This window comes from Schistocerca nitens, chromosome 2 (genome assembly GCF_023898315.1).
Source record: "Schistocerca nitens isolate TAMUIC-IGC-003100 chromosome 2, iqSchNite1.1, whole genome shotgun sequence".
Taxonomy (NCBI): Eukaryota; Metazoa; Arthropoda; class Insecta; order Orthoptera; family Acrididae; genus Schistocerca; species Schistocerca nitens.
In genome coordinates, this window is record NC_064615.1 from 485,732,389 (window position 1) to 485,753,230 (window position 20,842).

Consider the following 20,842-nt stretch of genomic DNA (forward strand, 5'->3'; position numbering starts at 1 on the left):
GCATTTTCTGGCTTTGAAGGAAGTAAACTGCCTGATTAATTGATGTTGATTTAAGCTGTTGTGTTTGTTATAACGTCAAGCTTAAAACATATATTTCAGAACGACACAACACATATAAGTCACAGAGTAAGTTGACAAGTAAGACATGTGTACACGTTAGCATTCGAATGAGCACTGAGTCCCAATCTAGCGGCCGCTGCTCGGCTGGCCGCTTAGGTGGCGCAGCTGCTGCATGGCTGGCAGACAGCGCCGCACGTAGAGGATGCGCGTAATTGCACGGCGGCGCTTTGAATGATTGGCGAGTCACAGCACTTTTCCCCCCTTTGAAATTGTTGCACTGGTCTTGATGGAGGTGTCCTGGAGATGGCTAACGTCCATAGGTGTTGTTTGACTCGCCGTAAAGTCTCGAGGAGGAGGCTTCCCGTACGGATGGAAGTGTCCCCGATGATAATGGGTCGAGATGACAGGAGACGTAGGGGTCGAATCTGCTGGGGCCCCATGCACCAATCTGCCCGTTGCGGCAAGTCCAGTTGATATGACAGGAGACATGGGCGATGTGTCGACGTCCGTTGGAGGAGGAGGCGAGTAGACTTGCTCTGACAGAGGATGGTCATCCAGTTCCTGCATGGGCACGTCTCCTAGTGGCGTCCGTTCTTGTGCGGGCATCGCGATGACAGTGAGAGGGCTGCGTTGTGAGTATTGAGAGATGCCAAGATCCCGAGCGTCAGGTAGAGCTGAAGGTGGTGTAGCGGCATTCGGAACAGGCGATGCCGGCACGCGAGGCCAAAGCTGGTCCGAATGACGCACTGCAACACCCGTGTCTGTCTGGATTTCATGCAGGCGTCTGCCACGGTGTCGTAAGATGCGGCCCGGGTCCATTTTGGCCGCCTGCAATATCCCCGTACCCAGACGAGGTCGTCGTTGGTGAACCGGCCAAGTGAAGGCACCCGCGGCCGTGAAGTGGAAGGCCGCAGAAGATGAAGTAGCGTGCGGGGCTGTTGGCCATGTAAGAGCTCAGCCGGGCTGTGGTCGCCCATGGGGGTGAAACAGTAAGACGCCAGAAACTGTAGAAGCGCATCATCAGCAGAGGAAGAAGTCAGAAATTTCCGCATCTGAGCCTTAAATGTGCGGACCAGTCGTTCAGCCTCACCGTTGGATTGTGGATGGACCGGCGGGGCCGTGACATGCATAACGCCGTGACGAGCACAAAAATCTGCAAATTCGGAAGAGGCAAATTGCGGACCATTATCAGTAACAAGAGTAGAGGGGAGGCCTTCCAAAGAAAAAATGCGGGCGAGAGCACTGGTGGTTGCTGCGGTGGTAGGCGACGTGCAACGGACAGTGAAAGGAAAGTTAGAGTAGGCATCAATTACGAGGAGCCAATAAGTACCTAAAAAGGGTCCCGCAAAGTCAGCATGAATGCGCTGCCAGGGCTTCTCAGGCGAAGTCCACGGTGACAAAGATGACTTCGGGGCAGCGGCCTGTGACGCACAAGGGCCGCAGGCAGCGACCATGTGTGCTATTTCAGAGTCGATGCCAGGCCAGTACACATGACAGCGCGCCAGAGATTTTGTGCGAGACACACCCCAGTGCCCTTGGTGAAGGAGGCACAAGACCGAAGCACGCAAAGACGCAGGTACCACAACACGCGGCGAAGCATTGTCAGTGGAAAGGTGGAAAGGAGGATAACACCATCCCTAGCCGTGAGGCGGTAGTGCAAAGCGTAGTAGTTCCGCAACGGATCAGAAGTCTTAGCGGATGGGCAATCTGGCCAACCCTTCTGAATACAGCATAAAACCCGGGAGAGGGTAGGGTCAGAACCCGTAGCAGCCGCCAGCCTGTCCCCAGTGATGGGGAACTCGTCCACAACCCGCTGCTCGGCAACATCCAGGTGGAAACACAAAAGTTCGTCCCTATCGAATGCCTGATCAGGACCCATGGGAAGGTGAGACAGAGCATCAGCGTTTGCATGTTGAGCCGTTGGCTGGAAATGAATCTCATAATTGAAACGAGACAAGTAAAGAGCCCAACGCTGGAGGCGGTGTGCAGCCTTGTCGGGAAGTGACGTTGATGGATGAAACAAGGAAACAAGTGGTTTGTGATCCATAACAAGATGAAATTTTGAGCCATAGAGAAAAACACCAAACTTATGAAGAGCATAAATAATGGGCAAAGCTTCTTTCTCAATTTGAGAATAATTTTGTTGGGCATCCGTGAGCGTTTTGGAGACATAAGCAATGGGTTGTTCTGAACTGTCAGAAAAACAGTGCGCAAGGACTGCACCGACCCCGTATTGAGAGGCGTCTGTGGCAAGAACAAGATGTTGGCCAGGTCGATAAGTAGCCAGACGCGGGGCCTGTTTCAGCATAGTCTTCAATTTCTGGAAAGCCGCATCGCATGACGCGGACCAGTGAAAAGGCACGTTTTTATGCAACAGGCGATGCGATGGCTGAGCCACCGAAGCCGCAGACGGTAAAAACTTGTGATAGTATGCTATTTTCCCCAAGAAGGCCTGGAGTTCCTTAACAGATGTAGGGCGAGGAAGGGCATCGATCGCAGCGACAGTTTGCTGAAGCGGACGAATACCATCCCGAGAGAGTTGAAACCCCAAGTACGTGATAGATGCCTGAAAAAATTGTGATTTCTGAAGATTACACTTAAGACCGGCAGTCTGTAAGACATGAAAAAGTGTGCGGAGATTTTGAAGATGTTCTTCAGTGGTGGAGCCAGTGACAACAATGTCGTCCATGTAATTGATACACCCAGGGACAGGGAGCAATAATTGTTCCAAGAATCGCTGAAAGAGAGCAGTGGCGCTAGCAACCCCGAATGGCAAGCGTTGGTATTGATAGAGGCCGAAAGGCGTGTTAAGGACCAGAAACCGCCGGGAAGCAGCGTCAAGAGGAAGTTGATGATAAGCTTCTGACAGGTCAATTTTAGAAAAATACTGGCCTCCAGCAAGTTTAGTGAACAGTTCTACAGGACGGGGCATAGGGTAAGTGTCTACGAGGCATTGAGCATTTACAGTGGCTTTGAAATCGCCACAGAGACGAATATCACCATTTGGCTTAGCAACGACAACAACAGCAGAGGACCACTTACTGGAAGTGACAGGAAGCAAGACCCCTGAAGTAGTGAGACGATCCAACTCCCGTTTTACCCGATCACGAAGGGCCACAGGAATGGGCCGAGCCCGAAAAACTTCGGCCGAGCAGTGGGTTTGAGCATGATATGAGCTTCAAAGTCGTTTGCATGGCCTAAGCTAGGAGAAAAAAGGGACGAAAATGTCATCGACAAGGAATCCAGTTGAGCATAAGGAATAGCATCAGAGACAATATTGACAGAGTCATCTATGGAGAACCCAAAAACGCAAAAGGCATCGAAACCAAAAAGATTTTCTGCGTTGCTCTGGTCGACCACAAATATGGGAACAGTGCAAACGACGGATTTGTAAGATACCTCAGCATGAAACTGTCCCAAGAGAGAAATCTTCTGCTTATTGTACGTCCGTAATTGCCGAGTGACAGGTGACAGGAGTGGAGAACCCAACTGAAAATATGTCTGAGAATTAATTATAGTGGCAGCAGAACCGGTATCCACCTGCATGCGAACATCTCGACCAAGGATTTGGACCGTGAGGAATAACTTCCCTGAAAGGGAAGAAGTGCAATTGACAGACAACACAGAATCAGAATCAGCGTCATGTTCATGAACATCATGTATGCGGTCGGATTTGCAAATGGAAGACACATGACCTTTCTTTTTGCAATTGTGACACACAGCCCAACGTTGGGGACAATCCTCGCGTGAATGTTTCGTAAAACACCGCGGACATGAAGGAAGTTGCTGGGGCTTTTGCTGCAGTTTCTTATCGGGTTGTTTACGGTTAGGCCGAGGCTGCGCGGGGGAGCGCACTGCGGTCACGTCGGCCGGCGGGGGCACGCCGCATGCGTCGTTAACAGCGCACAGAGGTTGTATTTCCCCAACATCACCCCACGCCTCTATTTGCACCCCAGCGGCGCGAGAAATTTCAAAAGACTGCGCAATGGAGAGAACTTCACCTAGGGTCGGATTTGCCAACTGAAGGTCCCGTTGCCAAACTTCTTTGTCGGGTGCCGACCGGATAATAGCACCCCGTACCATGGAATCGGCATAGGATCTGTGAATGTCAGTAACAAATTGACACTTTCGACTGAGGCTGTGAAGTTCAGCAGCCCAAGCACGATAGGATTGATGTGGCTGTTTTTGACAACGATAAAAGGCAACACGAGAGGCTACCACATGCGTTTGCTTTTTGAAAATAGACAGACAGAAGTGAGCACTTTTCAGCAAAGGACAAAGACGCAGGATCCTTCAAAGGAGCCAATTGCGACAACAACCGATACATTTGAGGTGAAATCCAGGAAAGGAACACAGACTTACATGGTTGTTCGTCCATGACATGAAATGCCAAGAAGTGCTGTCGAAGACGTTTTTCATAATCAGACCAGTCTTCCGCCGTCTCGTCGTAAGGAGGAAAAGGAGGTATAGCCAACGACGAGAAATGCCCCGCATTTGACGCCACGACGAAATCGCGAATCGCCGCTGTTAGAAGCGTTTGCTGTTCAAGGAGATTTTGCAATAATTGCTTGACAGTAGCCATGGAAACCTGTGGGTCAACGGTGAAAAGGAAAAATCGACTACCTCATCGCCAATTGTTATAACGTCAAGTTTAACACACATATTTCAGAACGACACAACACATATAAGTCACAGAGTAAGTTGACAAGCAAGACATGTGTACACGTTAGCATTCGAATGAGCACTGAGTCCCAGTCTAGCGGCCGCTGCTCGGCTGGCCGCTTAGGTGGCGCAGCTGCTGCATGGCTGCTAGACAGCGCCGCGCGTAGAGGACGCGCGTAATTGCACGGCGGCGCTTTGAATGATCGGCGAGTCATAACAGTGTTGTATTCTGTCAATAAGAAAGGTAAATTTGACAGTCTGCTTTTATCCATATTTGGCCATAATTTCTTTTTCATCACTTTTAATATTCTGAAACTGTGTTCATGTCATTTAGAAGTCACTAGCATTGAAATAAATATCCTCATTACTATTTCAATGTTTAGGTAAGCATCTCGTAGTCTGTACTTTGAAAAAACTTTTGAAATGTCTAAATGGAAGCTGTACGAATACTCTTCATTGACTCTTTCATTTACAACTTGAAAGCAGCTATTTTGTTAACTACTTTCATTTATCAATACGTCTGCCATATTTGACACCACAGTCAGGATCAGGTAAGATACAGACCTTTCAATTAAGGTGTTTGGTAACAGAAAATTAAAATCAGATGAAATGATATGGTGTATGTGAAATCTCTTTTCCATTTTAGTGTCTATTCTATCAAATATTTTGAAGCACTCTAGCGCAAAAAGTCTTGCTCTAGTCCACAGTTGGCAGAAATCAGAAGTCTTTGCTTAAATAGCATATTTGCTTCAACACCCACTCGACACCTTTGAGAGCCTGCAGTACCATAACAAAGGTGCTGGAAGAACTGCACTGTTGAACATAAGTTAGTTATGGACTAAGCACACTTTTGCCACAGGGGTAGACATCACCTTTTGTAGTAATCATTTCTTAATGATGCTATGTGGACAAAATGACACTATAAAAATGACACCGTAGCAGTAGTGTATGTTTAAAGTGAGGGCTGAGACAAAAGCTACTTCTCATATTCAGAAGATGGGAACATGGAGGAGCAGAATGTACATCTCCATTTAATACTTAAATCATCTTTTTTTCTAGGCAGTTTTAGCACTTAGTCTGTGCATGTGTCCTTGGTGAGACCTGTCTTGTGAGGCCCTCGGTAGGGATCTGTACTTATGCCATTTCAACCTGAAAGAAAACTGTTGCTTTTGGGTGAGCGGTTGGGGGGGGGGGGGGCGGCTTGGGTAGTGGAAGCTACGTCTTCTGCAATTTTGCTATACACTGATTAGCCAGAACATTGTCACCACCAACGTACTATTGATATAAGCCCGTCCAGGTGGTAGCAGCTTCACCTGGCGATGAAGACTGTTAGTCAGACACAGGCACAGTGCATGCAGTATCAGTGAGCGTGCTGTTTGTGTGTAGAATGGGGAAGGTGCGATCCATCTAAGTTTGGCTGAGGGCAGAATGTGATGGCCCAGAGACTTTGCACAAGCATTTCAGGAACTGCACGACTTGTCGGGTGTTCGAGGAGTGCTGTGGTGAGTGTCTCCAACATGTGGCAAAACCAAGATGAAATAACATCCATATGACATGGGGTTGGGTGCCACCCCTCATTACAGATGTTGGATGTTGTAGGCTGGACAGACTGGCACAATAGGAGTGGCAACAAACTGTGACAGAACTAACATCAGACTGTAATGCTGGGCAGAATACAAGCTTGTCTGAATCCACAGTGCACCAACACACTCCTAAAGATGGACCTCCACAGCCAAAGACCGATGCATGTGCCAGTGTTAACACCATGACACCAGGAACTACAGTCGAAATGGGCACACGACCTATGGCACTGGACTCTGGCACAGTGGCAAAGCATTGCTTGGTCTGATGAATCCCGATACCTTCTTCGTCATGCTGATGGGAGGGTGCAAATCCATCTTCATCCAGGGGAACAGCTTCTTGACACCTGTACTATGGGAGGGAGACAAGTTGGTGGTAGGTCCATTACATTCTGGGAAATATTCACGTGGAACCCATGGAAGGCACTGTGACGGCCATGGAGTATCATACACTGGTTGCAGATCACAGACCCCCCTTCGTGACACTCACGTTTCCCGATGGCAGTGGCATTTTTCAACAAGATGATGCACCATGGTACAATCCCAGGAGTGGGATGGAGTGATTCAAGGAACTTAGTGGCAAGTTCCAATTGATGTGCTGGCACTCCAACTCACCTCATCTGAACCTGAACGAACATGTGTGGGTTGTGATTGGATGTGGCATCAGAGCTTATCGCCACCCTTCCTAGAATTTACAGGAATTAGGTGACTTGTGTGTGCAGATGTGGTGTCAACTCTCTCCAGCAACCTACAAAGACCTCATTGCTTCCATGCCATGATGCATTGCCGCTGTTATCCATGCCAAAAGTGGTCATACTGGCTATTAGGTAGATGGTCATAATGTTTTGACTGACAGTGCATAGCTCCTCTCTATCTCCTATGGAGGACTTAGTGTTTAAATGACTGCAATGGTGTTTTTCAAAGAAATAATTACGTAAATCTGTAAATACTAAGTCCTATTTACTGTACATTATTACTTATCATGCAGCACTGTAGTGAACAGTGCTACTTGCCATGTAGCTAACAGAATTTTCCAATCCCTTAATCATTACATTCAGATAGTTGTAGAAAGAATAACTAATGAAGTATCTACATCTACATCTACATGGATACTTTGCAAATCATATTTAAGTGCCTGGCAGAGGGTTCATCGAACCACCTTCACAATTCTCTATTACTCCAATCTCGTATTTCCCTTATTTTATCGTGGTGATGTAGTTTGGTGTCAACAGAATATTTTCGCATTTGGAGGAGACAGTTGGTGATTGGAATTTTGTGAGAAGAATCCGTCACAATGATAAACACCTTTCTTTTAATGATGTCCAGCCCAAATCCTGTATCATTTCAGTGACACTGTCTCCCATATTTCGCGATAATACAAAATGTGCTGCCCTTCTTTGAACTTTTTTGATGTAGTACGTCAGTCCTATCTGATAAGGATCTCACACTGTGCAGCAGTATTCTAAAAGAGGACGGACAAACATAGTGTAGGCAGTCTCCTTAGTAGATCTGTCACATTTTCTAAGTGTCCTGCCAATAAAATGCAGTCTTTGGTTAGCCTTCCCCACAACATTTTGTATGTGTTCCTTCCAATTTAAGTTGTTGGTAATTGTAATTCCTAGGTATTTAGTTGAATTTATGGCCTTTAGATTTGACTGATTTATCATGTAACCGAAGTTTAATGAATTCATTCTAGCACTCATGTGGATGACCGCACACTTTTCATTATTTAGGGTATGTTTTAATTTAGTTTTGAACTAGTTGAGGTTTACTGTAAAACTTCTGAACTATGTAACAGGCTCTGACTATGTGACATGCACAGTTTTTGACATACAGAACTCTCTAACAGCTGTGGTGATCAGACTAAATTTTTGGAAAAAAACTGAGAGGTTGTGGCATCTGTCTGGAAGGTGTGGAACAGATTACATTTGGTATTTGCCTTAACTAAAAGCTTCTATACATTTAAAAAGTATAGTGTGTGTTGTTTTTGTGTGTTAATGTGATTCATATAGTCTCCTCTGACTTCACTATATCCAGTGTCCTGAGAAACCTGGTAAATTTGTTTATTCATCTCAGTAATATCAGCTGCAAAATGCAACTTTGACAATTCAAATTATATCCAAAATTAGAAGAACCTTACCCAACAATGTGACACTAGTTTTTCCAATTCTGTGAGATTAAGCAATGTATTTCTGTGTTTATTGTTAGAGAAATGGCTTCCACGTGGTAGCCAGTAGAAGAAAGGTGCCAGTTGGTCATATAAAAATTATTCACCAGAGTTTCTGGAAAATAACTTGAAGGACATGAAGAATAAAATGGCCAGAGCTCATCAGGCTAATAAAAGATATGGAATACAACAAAATTTGGTTTAGAAAAGGAAGAAAGTAAAAATGAATATTTGACCCCTCAAAATGCTGGTAGACAACAAGTAGTATCAGATCTAGAACAGAACATGATTTGTGCTCATGTAATTGCTCTTGTGACCTGTTGTTTTCCAATTAAAAAATTCGAATTTCGTGTGATTCTGAAGAATTATTTGACACAAGTTGGTTGCACTATTCCTTACTTCATGGATAATGTATCTGCTTCGAAAAAAGTGGGTGACATTTTTTTGGAAGATACAGAAAGCTGACTATAAGAGTGACACAGGGCATTTAGTGTAATAGAGCAGGGACTGATGCTGATGTCATTAATTTGTTTTTTGATAATCTGGAAACTGAGATGCAGAAGGTTCCTCCAGACAATATTTGGTATTACATTGTGCCAAACTTAACAGATGACCCAAGTCATAGCAAGAAGAGGTATTAAACACATGGAAATTATTAAAAATGCTATTAAAGCATTGATCTCTATAGTGATGTGTAGCAATGCAGCTTGAGAGCTTATAAGGTATCTTATAAGGTTGAAAATGTTTGCCCTGTATGGATGAAGGGGGGCCTCCAAGGACACACTGTAGTCGCTCAGAGAGCGGGTGGTTTCATGTGTAGACATTCAAAGATTGGTTTGAGTTGTTTGTTACCTAGTTTAAGGAAATATAAGGGGCATTCCAATGAAACTTGGTCACTAGTCTAAAGTAATGGTAATGATTTTATTAACTCAGAAATGTAGTGATACGCAGTACACACACTCAAAAATAGTTACCGAAACTGTTGACTCATTTATCCCATTGCTACACTAGCTGATCGATTCCATCCTTGAAGAAGCTAATAGGCTGCTGTCGGATCCAGGCCTGGACCCAGTCATACACTTTGTCGCCTGTTGCGAATCGATATTCATGAACAGCTTGTTTTAGAGGTCCAAACACAAGAAAGTCACACAGCGAAAGATCAGGACTGTATGGTGGATGTTCCAGCATTTCCCACCAAAAGTGCTGCAATGTTATCTTCACTGCATTGGCTGGGTGTGGGCAGGCATTATCATGCAGGAGGATAACTCCACTGGACAATGAGCCTCGGAGTTTCAACTTGATGGCTAGTCTAAGGTTCTGTAAAGTGGCTTGATAATGCTGGGCATTGATGGTGGTTCCCCATTCCAGGAACTCGACAAGCAGTGGGCCCTTGTGGTCAAAAAAGGACATCCTGACCTCACCAGTGCTGGTGTGCAAGGCCCTTGATTTCTTTGGAGGTGGTGAAGTCGCATGTTTCCACTGCTTTCTCTGATGCTTGCTTTTCGGTTAAAAATGGTGACACCATGTTTCATAACCTGTGCCAATATGTGACAGAAAGCCATATTCCTCTGCGTAATAAAGTTGCAGATGACTCAAAGACAGCACCATTCGAGTATTGCGCTGTCTGGCCGTCAGTTGGTGGGGAACCCGCTGCTCACAGATTTTTCCAAAGTTCAAGTGTTGATGCATTATGGTGTGGGCGGTGCCCATTCTAATACACATTAACCAATGGATCTCGTCCATGGTGATTCTACGGTTGTCCAAGACTAAAGCATTCACTTCCGCAACCATTTCTGGTGTGACGGCGCGATGAGCCTGTCCAGGACGAACATCGTCTTCCAGTGACTCGCACCCCTCAAGGAATCGTTTGCGCCTTTCCACAATACTTGAATGATTCAGACTGTACACACCGTACATAGCCTTCATCCATCGATACATTTCACAGCCTCCAACTCCCTCCACCACCAAAAACTGAATCACTCCTCGTTGTTCCTGCTTACTCGCCTGCATGGTCGGTAGTGAAAACTTGTGTGACCACTTTCTTTTTGGCTTAAAATCGCACTGGCGCTATGCAACATCAAATGGTGCACATGCGTCATTCTCTTTACCAATAGATGGTGCCACCATACCCACAGTTATGTAGTGCCACCTTACATGTAAGGCAAAGGTAGACGCACTGGCCAGGTTTCATTTGAATGACTCTGATAGTTGGAAAAGAAAGTGATTTCAGGGACGAGCTGAGTTCCCATGTCAGCCACTGAGACATGGCATTGTATGAGAAACATGACATCAGATTTCTAGCTCTCTGTCGTCACTCCATCCACCTACTACAGCCTTTGGATGTCTGGCATTTTTGGACCACTTCAGCAAGTATGGTGCAGGGTGTTGAATGAATGGAAAAAAGCCCACAAGGGAGGAGAGTGGCCAGCCTTTCAAAATCTGAGTTTCCCATGCTGTTGAAGAAACTGGTAGAGGAAATGGAACAAAATGAAAGGAAATATGCAGGAAGGTTTCAGAGGCACTGGGATCCATCATACCAACTGGGAGCACGTCCTGAAGAAGTTGCGTGGTGGTAGGCTGCAAAATGAAGTTGATGAGGTATCAGCAATATTTTCCAGATTTTCATCAATGAACTAAAGGCTTACAGACAACAGGCCATAGATAAGCCAGCATGAGGAAGGAGGGGGAAGCCACCTCCCAGAGGCATTACCCTAGAAGACCACAATCATGCAGATCTTCAAGATAGGCAGCCTGGAACGCCAAAGAAAAACATATAAGGGAAAGCTACAAAATGGATAGCCAACACCCAAAGAAAGGGGAGGAAAAAGGGGCAGGAGAATGGGTTGTCCAGCAGTGAAGACCTTTTGAGTGAAGGACATTTCATTCACTGAAAGTGAGAACATCATCCAATCTTTTGTGGCTCCTCACCTGCATGATGATGCCAATGACACAGGTGTTGAAGATAACAGATTTATTGGTGTTGTTCATCCCATCCACAAAATCATTGCAGCTGAACAAGCTACTAGAAATAATGACAAATCTGAGAAACAGGACAGAACCAACAATGAAGTGAAATGTCCACTGCCATCACATCTCTCAATGTTGAATGGGCTCTTGTTTCCAACCACCTTATTCACCACCCATTACTTCATGCTGTGCAAGATAATTCTCTCTAAGTAGGTGCGAAATATTTTGGGAAATTATATTGTGGGCTCTGGCTTTCCACTCCTGCCAAGATAGGAGATGCACCATTATCAGCCATGACCAAAGTAGGAAAATTCTTGATGTGGCCCAATCCTCACAATGTTGTGTGGTGCTAGGCAAACCAGATCGTTCGCCGATTGGATCCACTACAAAAGATCACACTAGGTGTCTTTTTGTGTGTGTGTTTGTGTGTTTTCCTAATCCTGCAAGAAACATTTGATTTGTTTCTAAGATTCCCCACCTCTTGTGTAAGAGATGGATTTTTTGGAAAGATAGAATTTGAGAAAAGAGATATATAGCTATGTTGAGTAAAATCATTTAAGGAATTTACATTCAACAAACCTAATAAAGTGTCACAAAGTTCGGGAGTTCTATTATACTGGTTGTTGTTTTATGTAAGACGAGAGCTTGTTGAATATCTTCCTCCTAGCATATATATTTCACTCTGAACCCCAAACAAGGAGGCTAAGGCTTTGTAAAAATTATTTTTGGATAATGTATTATGATTGTATAGATCACAGTTGAGCTGCAACTGATTTTTATTAAGCACAACAAAAACCATTGAGGAGTAAATGTGTTGGCCAGAGTATGTAAGAACTTAAAGTTCCTTAAAAAAGGCATCTGCAGAAAGTACAGTTACTTGCTTTACACAGTATTCTTTTTGGTCACTTATGTTGAATAAACACATTATTTAGTTCAGGTGCACTGTCCCAAAAGATAGTTGGATAAGTCAGCAAGGAGGGAGAATGTGCTAAATGTTGTCTTTAGGTCAGTACACTGAGACATGCTTCTAAGGGCAAAACATGCTGCACTGAAATTCTTGATTAGTTTATTTATGTGTTGTGTGGCGTATCCATTGACGTTTTATCCCTGAAGATGCCCTCTGTAGTCGAAGGTGAAATATCAGATAGAAGTTTTATATATCGACTATGCCCTCACTGCCAAGAAATTTTAACAGAGGTAAATACCAACTGTGAGAGCTTACATTGTTTGATTAACAGTTAAACTGTTAGCTGTGGACCACTTGTAAGCCTATTAAGTTATCTCCAAAAGTTGAAATTGGACCCTTGATTATTATGGTTGTGTCATCAGCAAACATTACAGATGAGACTAGAAAATCATTTATCTAGTTTAAGAACAAAAGCATGTCCAATACTATCCTTGTGGGGACCCACATGTTATGTTCTCCCATTATGAGTTCAGTTTCATGTCTACATCTACATCTACATCTACATTTATACTCCGCAAGCCACCCAACGGTGTGTGGCGGAGGGCACTTTACGAGCCACTGTCATTACCTCCCTTTCCTGTTCCAGTCGTGTATGGTTTGCGGGAAGAACGACTGTCTGAAAGCCTCCGTGCACGCTCTAATCGCTCTAATTTTACATGCGTGATCTCCTCGGGAGGTATAAGTAGGGGGAAGCAATATATTCGATACCTCATCCAGAAACGCACCCTCTCGAAACCTGGCGAGCAAGCTACACCGCGATGCAGAGCGCCTCTCTTGCAGAGTCTGCCACTTGAGTTTATTAAACATCTCCGTAACGCTATCACGGTTACCAAATAACCCTGTGATGAAACGCGCCACTCTTCTTTGGATCTTCTCTATCTCCTCCGTCAACCCGATCTGGTACGGATCCCACACTGATGAGCAATACTCAAGTATAGGTTGAACGAGTGTTTTTTAAGCAACCTCCTTTGTTGATGGACTACATTTTCTAAGCACTCTCCCAATGAATCTCAACCTGGTACCCGCCTTACCAACAATTAATTTTATATGATCATTCCACTTCAAATCGTTCCGCACGCATACTCCCAGATATTTTACAGAAGTAACTGCTACCAGTGTTTGTTCCGCTATTATATAATCGTACAATAAAGGATCCTTCTTTCTATGTATTCGCAATACATTACATTTGTCTATGTTAAGGGACAGTTGCCACTCCCTGCACCAAGTGCCTATCCGCTGCAGATCTTCCTGCATTTCACTACAATTTTCTAATGCTGCAACTTCTCTGTATACTACAGCATCATCCGCGAAAAGCCGCATGGAACTTCCGACACTATCTACTAGGTCATTTATATATATATATATTGTGAAAAGCAATGGTCCCATAACACTCCCCTGTGGCACGCCAGAGGTTACTTTAACGTCTGTAGACATCTCTCCATTGATAACAACATGCTGTGTTCTGTTTGCTAAAAACTCTTCAATCCAGCCACACAGCTGGTCTGATATTCCATAGGCTCTTACTTTGTTTATCAGGCGACAGTGCGGAACCGTATCGAACGCCTTCCGGAAGTCAAGAAAAATAGCATCTACCTGGGAGCCTGTATCTAATATTTTCTGGGCCTCATGAACAAATAAAGCGAGTTGGGTCTCACACGATCGCTGTTTCCGGAATCCATGTTGATTCCTACATAGTAGATAGTAGATTCTGGGTCTGACACAGTCTGTTAGTGAGACACTTTGCTTTCTGTTATGAAAGTAAGAATCTGTACATGCAAGAGGGATGCCCCATTGATGACATAACGCTTTAGTTTGTCAAGCAGAATTTTGTTATACTCTCACTTGAAGGCTTTGGAAAGCTCACCCAGTATGTCAACGGAGTAATGCTTCCATTTACCTCTGCCAGGACTACATTCATGAGGTTGTGCATTGCTTTATGTGTAGAGAATCCTTTACAAAAATGAAATTGCGAGGTAATTAACAAGTACTGATGAGTAAAATTAGTCAGTATTCTATCATTGGCCAATTTTTCAGACACATTTGAAAAGACTGAAAGGACCGAAACAAATTTGTAATGAGAAGTGGTTTGCTTATCTCATTTTATAGCTGGGTGTTATAACAGTGGATTTAAGTTTGATTGGTTAAAAGATGCCTTAAAGGTAATCCTGACACATGAACATAGTTAGCAAATTACTATATTTTAGTGACCTGATGAATTCTAGAATCTGTTAAAGTAAATCTAATGCATCTGTATTTGGTTGTTTATTAAAGGGTGCAATATTGTATTTTGTGCCAGCCTGAGGAATCAATCATTGAATGTCTCACTTTCTGAAGCATTGGCCCCTCCTCCCAGGAGGATATTGGTACATGAATGGGCAGAGGTTTATATCTCAAGCTCCATTCATGAAAGTCTTTTCGATGTTCAAATATCTATGTAAGTAGTTGTAAAATATATACAGTGTGTCCCACCTAAACTTTTCACCATCAATATCTCTGGAACCACACTAGATAGTGACAAATGACTTTCAAGGGTATGAATTTACGGCAGCGGTTCACAAAAGTAAATACTGTGAGACATTCTAAAGTATCTGCAAATATTGGTTTCAACACAGACCTATGTTTTATTTAATGGACACCCCATCTTATTCCATATGCAATCAATAACATGAGAAATCACAATAATACTGGGTGTTGGTTGCATCGCAATACGTCAATTACATTGCGGGAAATAGGAATACGAAGTTGACACATGAAAAGAATGAAATGCACCACTATTGCACTTCCCATGATGCAATAATGGCCCAAACATTGCTCATAACTGCGATATGATTGATGTACATATAGCTACTTTCACTGTTATCGTGAGGGCCAGAAGTAATAATAGGGCTTCCTGCCACAAACATTGGTATGTACATAATGATGTCCCTCGTGCATGTTGTATTTATATACATACAGACTATGGAATAGTACCGGCTGGTGTATGCCACCCTGTTCTACCACCCAAGTCAACTCTTTGCCTCTGCAGTTATGTACAGGCACGGGCCACAGTCAGCGCTGTGTGTGGGAATGACTCACTGCGAAGCAGGTTGTTCAGTGTGGAAGTACGTACAGGTATTTGGCACTTGTATACTGTGCAGTGTAATTGGGTTTACTGTTGTAACTGTGGTATTAATTTACTTGTCCATCAGTTCTAGGCATTTTACATGGTATTCACAAATGAGGAAATGGTTGACATGATATTACTGTATGGAGAATGTCACCAAAATGGCAAACATGTGGCGCAGGTGTATGGCCAGCGGTACCCTAATAGACGTCATCCGACCTGCACTATCCATGAATGTTGTTGGAAAGCTTCGCGTGACAGTGCAGTTGTCTCAACAAACGCGGATCTGGAGCAGAGGCATAACACCTGAAGCAGCAGGGGTAGCTGTTCTGGTGACCACTACAATAAACCCTCATGCAAGTATTCATGAAATGGAGAGACAGATGGGAATCCCTCAAACAAGTGTGATGCGTATTGTGCACAGGCATAGATACCACCTGTGTCACATGGAGCTACATCAAGGCCTACATGGCAATGATGTTCACAATTGCGTGGGATATTGTCTGTGGGTTCTGTGGTAAGGCCATGACTTCATGCGTAGGGTACTATTACCTGACAAGGCCATATTTAAAAACCATTGGTATGCCAACTTTCACAATATGCAGTACTGATCACCAGAAAACCTGTATTGGGTTTTCCGGGTTGGACATCAGCCTCAGTGCAGTGTCAATGTAGAGTGTGGTATTGTAGGACCCCACATCATTGGCCAAATTTCATTGATGGCACTCTTAACAGGTGACAGCCTGAGCAGTTCCTGAGATGTACTTACCTGGACTGATGGAACACCTGCCCCTTCACTTACATCAAATAATGTCATATCAACATGATGGGTGCCCTGGACATAATGCCATGGTGGCATGACAGGTGCTAAATCAACAGTTCCCACATCAACGGATTGTATGGGGCAGTCCCATTCAGGGATTTCCAGCACGGTTGCTGAACCTCATCCCCATGGACTTTTTTCTCTGGGGACATGTGAAAGATGTGTATCAGTAGGTCCCAATAACATTGGCCAACATGAAAACCCATATTACCTCTGCATGTGCTGCAATAAAACCACAAACACTAACAGCTATGAGTGGATCCATGATGGAGTCCACACAATGATGTTGCCAAGCAAATGGTGATCTCTTCGAACATACCTTGTAGCATTTTGGCTGTGAGACATGTGACTGCACATCAGCATACATTTTGTGTCTTACAGAGAAGATGTACATTTATGTATGTGTTGCATCATCTGCAATGATTCAATTCTGTCTCAGTCATTAAAGATGTTCAATGCTGTGCAACCCTTTAATGCCATTAATTTTGTTTACTCTGACTCGTGGTTATATGTATTTTGTTATGTCCATTGCAGTACTGTCAAAAAGTTCAGTAAAGCACATACGAGTAAATTGTGTCCTTGTGTTCCTTGTGGGTGATTGGACATCCATATGTTTCCCAGACCACATACTAGCAATGTACATAGCAGTATGTAAGTAGGCCATTTATTGCGTCATAGTACGTCATTCACGTCATGATTATGAGCAATGCGCAGGTCTGACTAGCATCACGGCAAGTGCAATAGCAGCGTGTTGTGTTCATTTCACATGTCAGCTTCATGTCCCAATTTCGCAGGATGTAACTGACGTATTGCAATGCAACGAGCACCATTATTATTATGATTTCTAATGTTATTGACTGCATACAGAATAACATGGGGTGTCAATTAAAAAAAAAATAAAAAATAAACATAGGTTTGTGTTGAAAACAATATTTTCACACAGTGTAGAATGTCTCATAGTATTTACTTTTGTAAGCCCCTGCTGTACATTCATACCTGTGTAAGTCATTTGTCAATATCTATTGCGGTTCCAGAGACATTGGTGGTGAAAAGTTTAGGTATAAATAACGAACAGGGTGAAGGTTACAACTCACCAAATAGTTGAGGTGCTCAGTCATTGATAGCTATAAACAAGGTTGAGAATCTTACTAGCTTTCAAATGAATCCTTCTTCAGAACTATAGTGTACACATACACACAAATACACCTGCACAGCTGCATTGTCCAGGTTGAAATATTGTGCTGACACTGCAACTCTACTGGTAAGAGAGATTTTATTGAGTGAAGTGACTGAGGGGAGAATGAAGCTGGGGAGCAGTTGGGAGGGTTAGGGAAAGGTGGCTGGTGGTTAGGAGCAAGAGACATCGTGCTCATGGGATAGGATTGTGGAGTATGAAAGTGGCACAAGTGAGCTCATTCTGGCCACAGGCAGATTCAGTTGTATGTTGTACGCAATTATGTAGAGAAGAGGATTGGCAATGGGACATAGAAGAGAGGAAAGGGGGAGAGTGAAGAGGGGAAAGGGAATCTGTGAGTGGGAGGGTGTGAGTGAGGATAGGGTCATGAGGTGCATGGGTGGAGGTGCATGTAGGGCAGAGGCCAGTGGAGATTGTGGCCAGGAGGATTGCGTGAGCAAAGGATGCGTTGCCATGACAATTCCCATCAATGTACTTCAGAGAGACTGGAGTTGGGAGAAGGGGGGAGGGGGGGGGATAGAGGGCAAAGGTTCCAGATGGCACAGGTTGTGAAGCAACTACTGAAGTTAAATATCTTGTGCGCAGCATTATGTTCTGCCACTAGGTGGTCAGCTCTGCTTTTTACTACAATTTGGCATCAGCTAACTATGAGGCCTGTCTAAAAGGTGTCCAACCTTTGGTCAGAGGCCGGCCGCGGTGGTCTAGCGGTTCTGGCGCTGCAGTCCGGAACCGCAGGACTGCTACGGTCGCAGGTTCGAATCCTGCCTCGGGCATGGGTGTGTGTGATGTCCTTAGGTTAGTTAGGTTTAAGTAGTTCTAAGTTCTAGGGGACTTATGACCTAAGATGTTGAGTCCCATAGTGCTCAGAGCCATTTGAACCATTTTGAACCATTTGAACCTTTGGTCAGAAAAAATATTTCCAATAACTAATGGGGTTGGGACCCCAATTCCCTTCAAAGTAGACCCCTTGTGCTAGCACACACTTAGCCCACCGATCCTTCCACTGCTGGAAACACCTCTGGAAGTCTTCTTTCAGAATGCTAGAATGCTTTTCAGCTCCGTCGTCATGTTCTGCATTATATCTTCTCTACTCACAAAAAGGAATCCTTTCAGTGGCATCTTCAAGTTTGGAAACAACCAGAAGTTGCAAGGATCCATGTCTGGAGAATAGGGAGGTTGGCAAATGGCTGTAATTCCATGTTTGGCCAAGAAATTTTGGATCGAGTGGGATGAATGTGCGGGGGCATTGTCGTGATGCAGTTGCCAGTTGTTCGCTGTGCACATGTTTGGTCTTTTGCACTGAACTGCATCACAGAGAACATCTTGATAGTACTCCTCTGTCACTGTTTGTCCTTCAGGTGCGTATTCGTGATGCACAATTCCATGGACATCAAAGAAGCTAGTCAGCATCACCTTGATTTTGCTTTGCACCTGCCGCACTTTCTTCGGCCGTGGAGACTCGAGATGCTTCCACTGCAATGACTGTCTTTTTGTTTCTGTGTCATATCCGTACACCCATGACTCATCTCCTGTTATCACAGTGTTCAGAAATCCAGGATCAGTGTTGGTGGTGTCCAGGTCATGTGCAATGCAAAACGGAGGTCTTTTTTTTTGTTCCGGCAACAACAACCTGGGCACGAATTTCACAGCAACTCTTTGTATGTTCAAATCATCATGCAAAATTTGCATGTGCAGAATCTTTACCCACTCCTGCACAGTGAAACGACGATCTTCCATCACCACATTTTGCACCCTCTCAACAACAGCCGCACTCCGATCAGTTTGGGGCATGCCAGAATGCTGGTCACTCTCCACCGACGTGTGGCCATTTCTGAATCAGTTGAACCACTCCTTAATTTTTGTTACACCCATCGCATCTTCTCCAAACACCTGCTGAATCTTATGAATTGTTCCGCTTTGGGAATCACCAAGCTTTTGACAAAATTTGATGCAGTATCTTTGCTCAACACATTCTGTCATCTTGAGAGAATTGGTAATCCGATGAACATGTTGTGTAGCACCTCCTTCAGTGACTGACAGGCAGCAACTGATGCGCTGGAAGGCGGGGACAAAATTCACGCTTGCGCATAAATGTCTCTTCCTTCACTGTGTACAATACCTATGCGCGGGAAAATCAAAGGCCGGATACTTTTTAGACAGACCTCGTATTTGCCATTTTGTTGCCTTCTTACAAATGAATTTGAAGTAGACAGTGCTATCGGTTGGGGACCAATATTTTTTCTGGACCCCGTAAAGCTTATTGCTTGTTTATAGTCTGGGTTGTATAAGTTTAATTCTGTACTGGATAAAGTGGTGTTATCACAAGTTCAATACCCTTGTAACAATGCTTGATCCGTGACTACTTAGGTTTTCACAGATTATGAATTATGTGTGGCTGCTTCATAATAGACTGACATCCTGTATGATAAGCCCCTTTTTTAAATAAATGAACTTCCCTGTATAAAAAGCACAAATAATGTACCATAACAAATGCCAAAAGGTCACACCTATAGTTAGGAAAGCATTGGGAGTTATTTTAAATTGTCAGTTGACCAGATTTGGAACAATTTGGAACAATATGTGTCCCTGATTTGTCACTCACCTCAGTTAACTAATTCAATGTGAAACTTCTTGTGTTATGCAGCTAGTAACTCATTAGCTCCTGAAAACATGATACCACTCAAAAGTATTTCACATGAAAGGCAGAAGAGTTGCAGGTTGAACTCTTCTTTCAAACATTTGGGCCTGTTTATGGTATTTAAAATTTTTCATGTAATTATTAAAATTTATATAGCATAACAGTCATATTGCAGAGCATTATCACTGATAACCGAGTTTAATGCATGAACTTGGTGGATACAATATTCATGCAGATCCTCTAAAGTGCTATTATTGCAGCTTTAAAAGTAATAATATACTTTTTGCAAGTGTATCAGTTAATATAGAAATTTGAATTATTCTAATTCTGTGTATTGATCTTATGGATACATCTTACTTGACAGCGAAGTGTGTGTCTATTTCTTATTGTCATTGTGGATGGACTATAACAGCATGGAGGCACTCGCAGGTAAATGTTACTGAGAGAGTTTAAAAATTTCTGAGTTTATTGAAATTTACCTTCTTTCCTTTATTACTGTTCATTTAATTGGGCCTTATTTAATTTTGTGTTGTCACATGCTTTTTGCATGTTCATAGGAGAGCCTTTCAGTACTTGAAATAATGTGTTAATTGTTGCTATTCAAATTCGTTTGACTCTTAATGGTGATAAAGAGCATTTTATTTTATCAGATAAATAAAGCACTTTTTCCAGAAAGTTGT

The 20,842-nt window shown here is 43.6% G+C and overlaps 1 protein-coding gene across 1 annotated transcript in view; it reads left to right on the forward strand.

Annotated features, from left to right (window-relative positions):
* The window catches only part of LOC126236425 (tRNA (uracil-5-)-methyltransferase homolog B-like), a 111,825-nt gene that overhangs the window by 21,460 nt on the left and 69,523 nt on the right, over positions 1 to 20,842 (forward strand). The window lies entirely within an intron of this gene.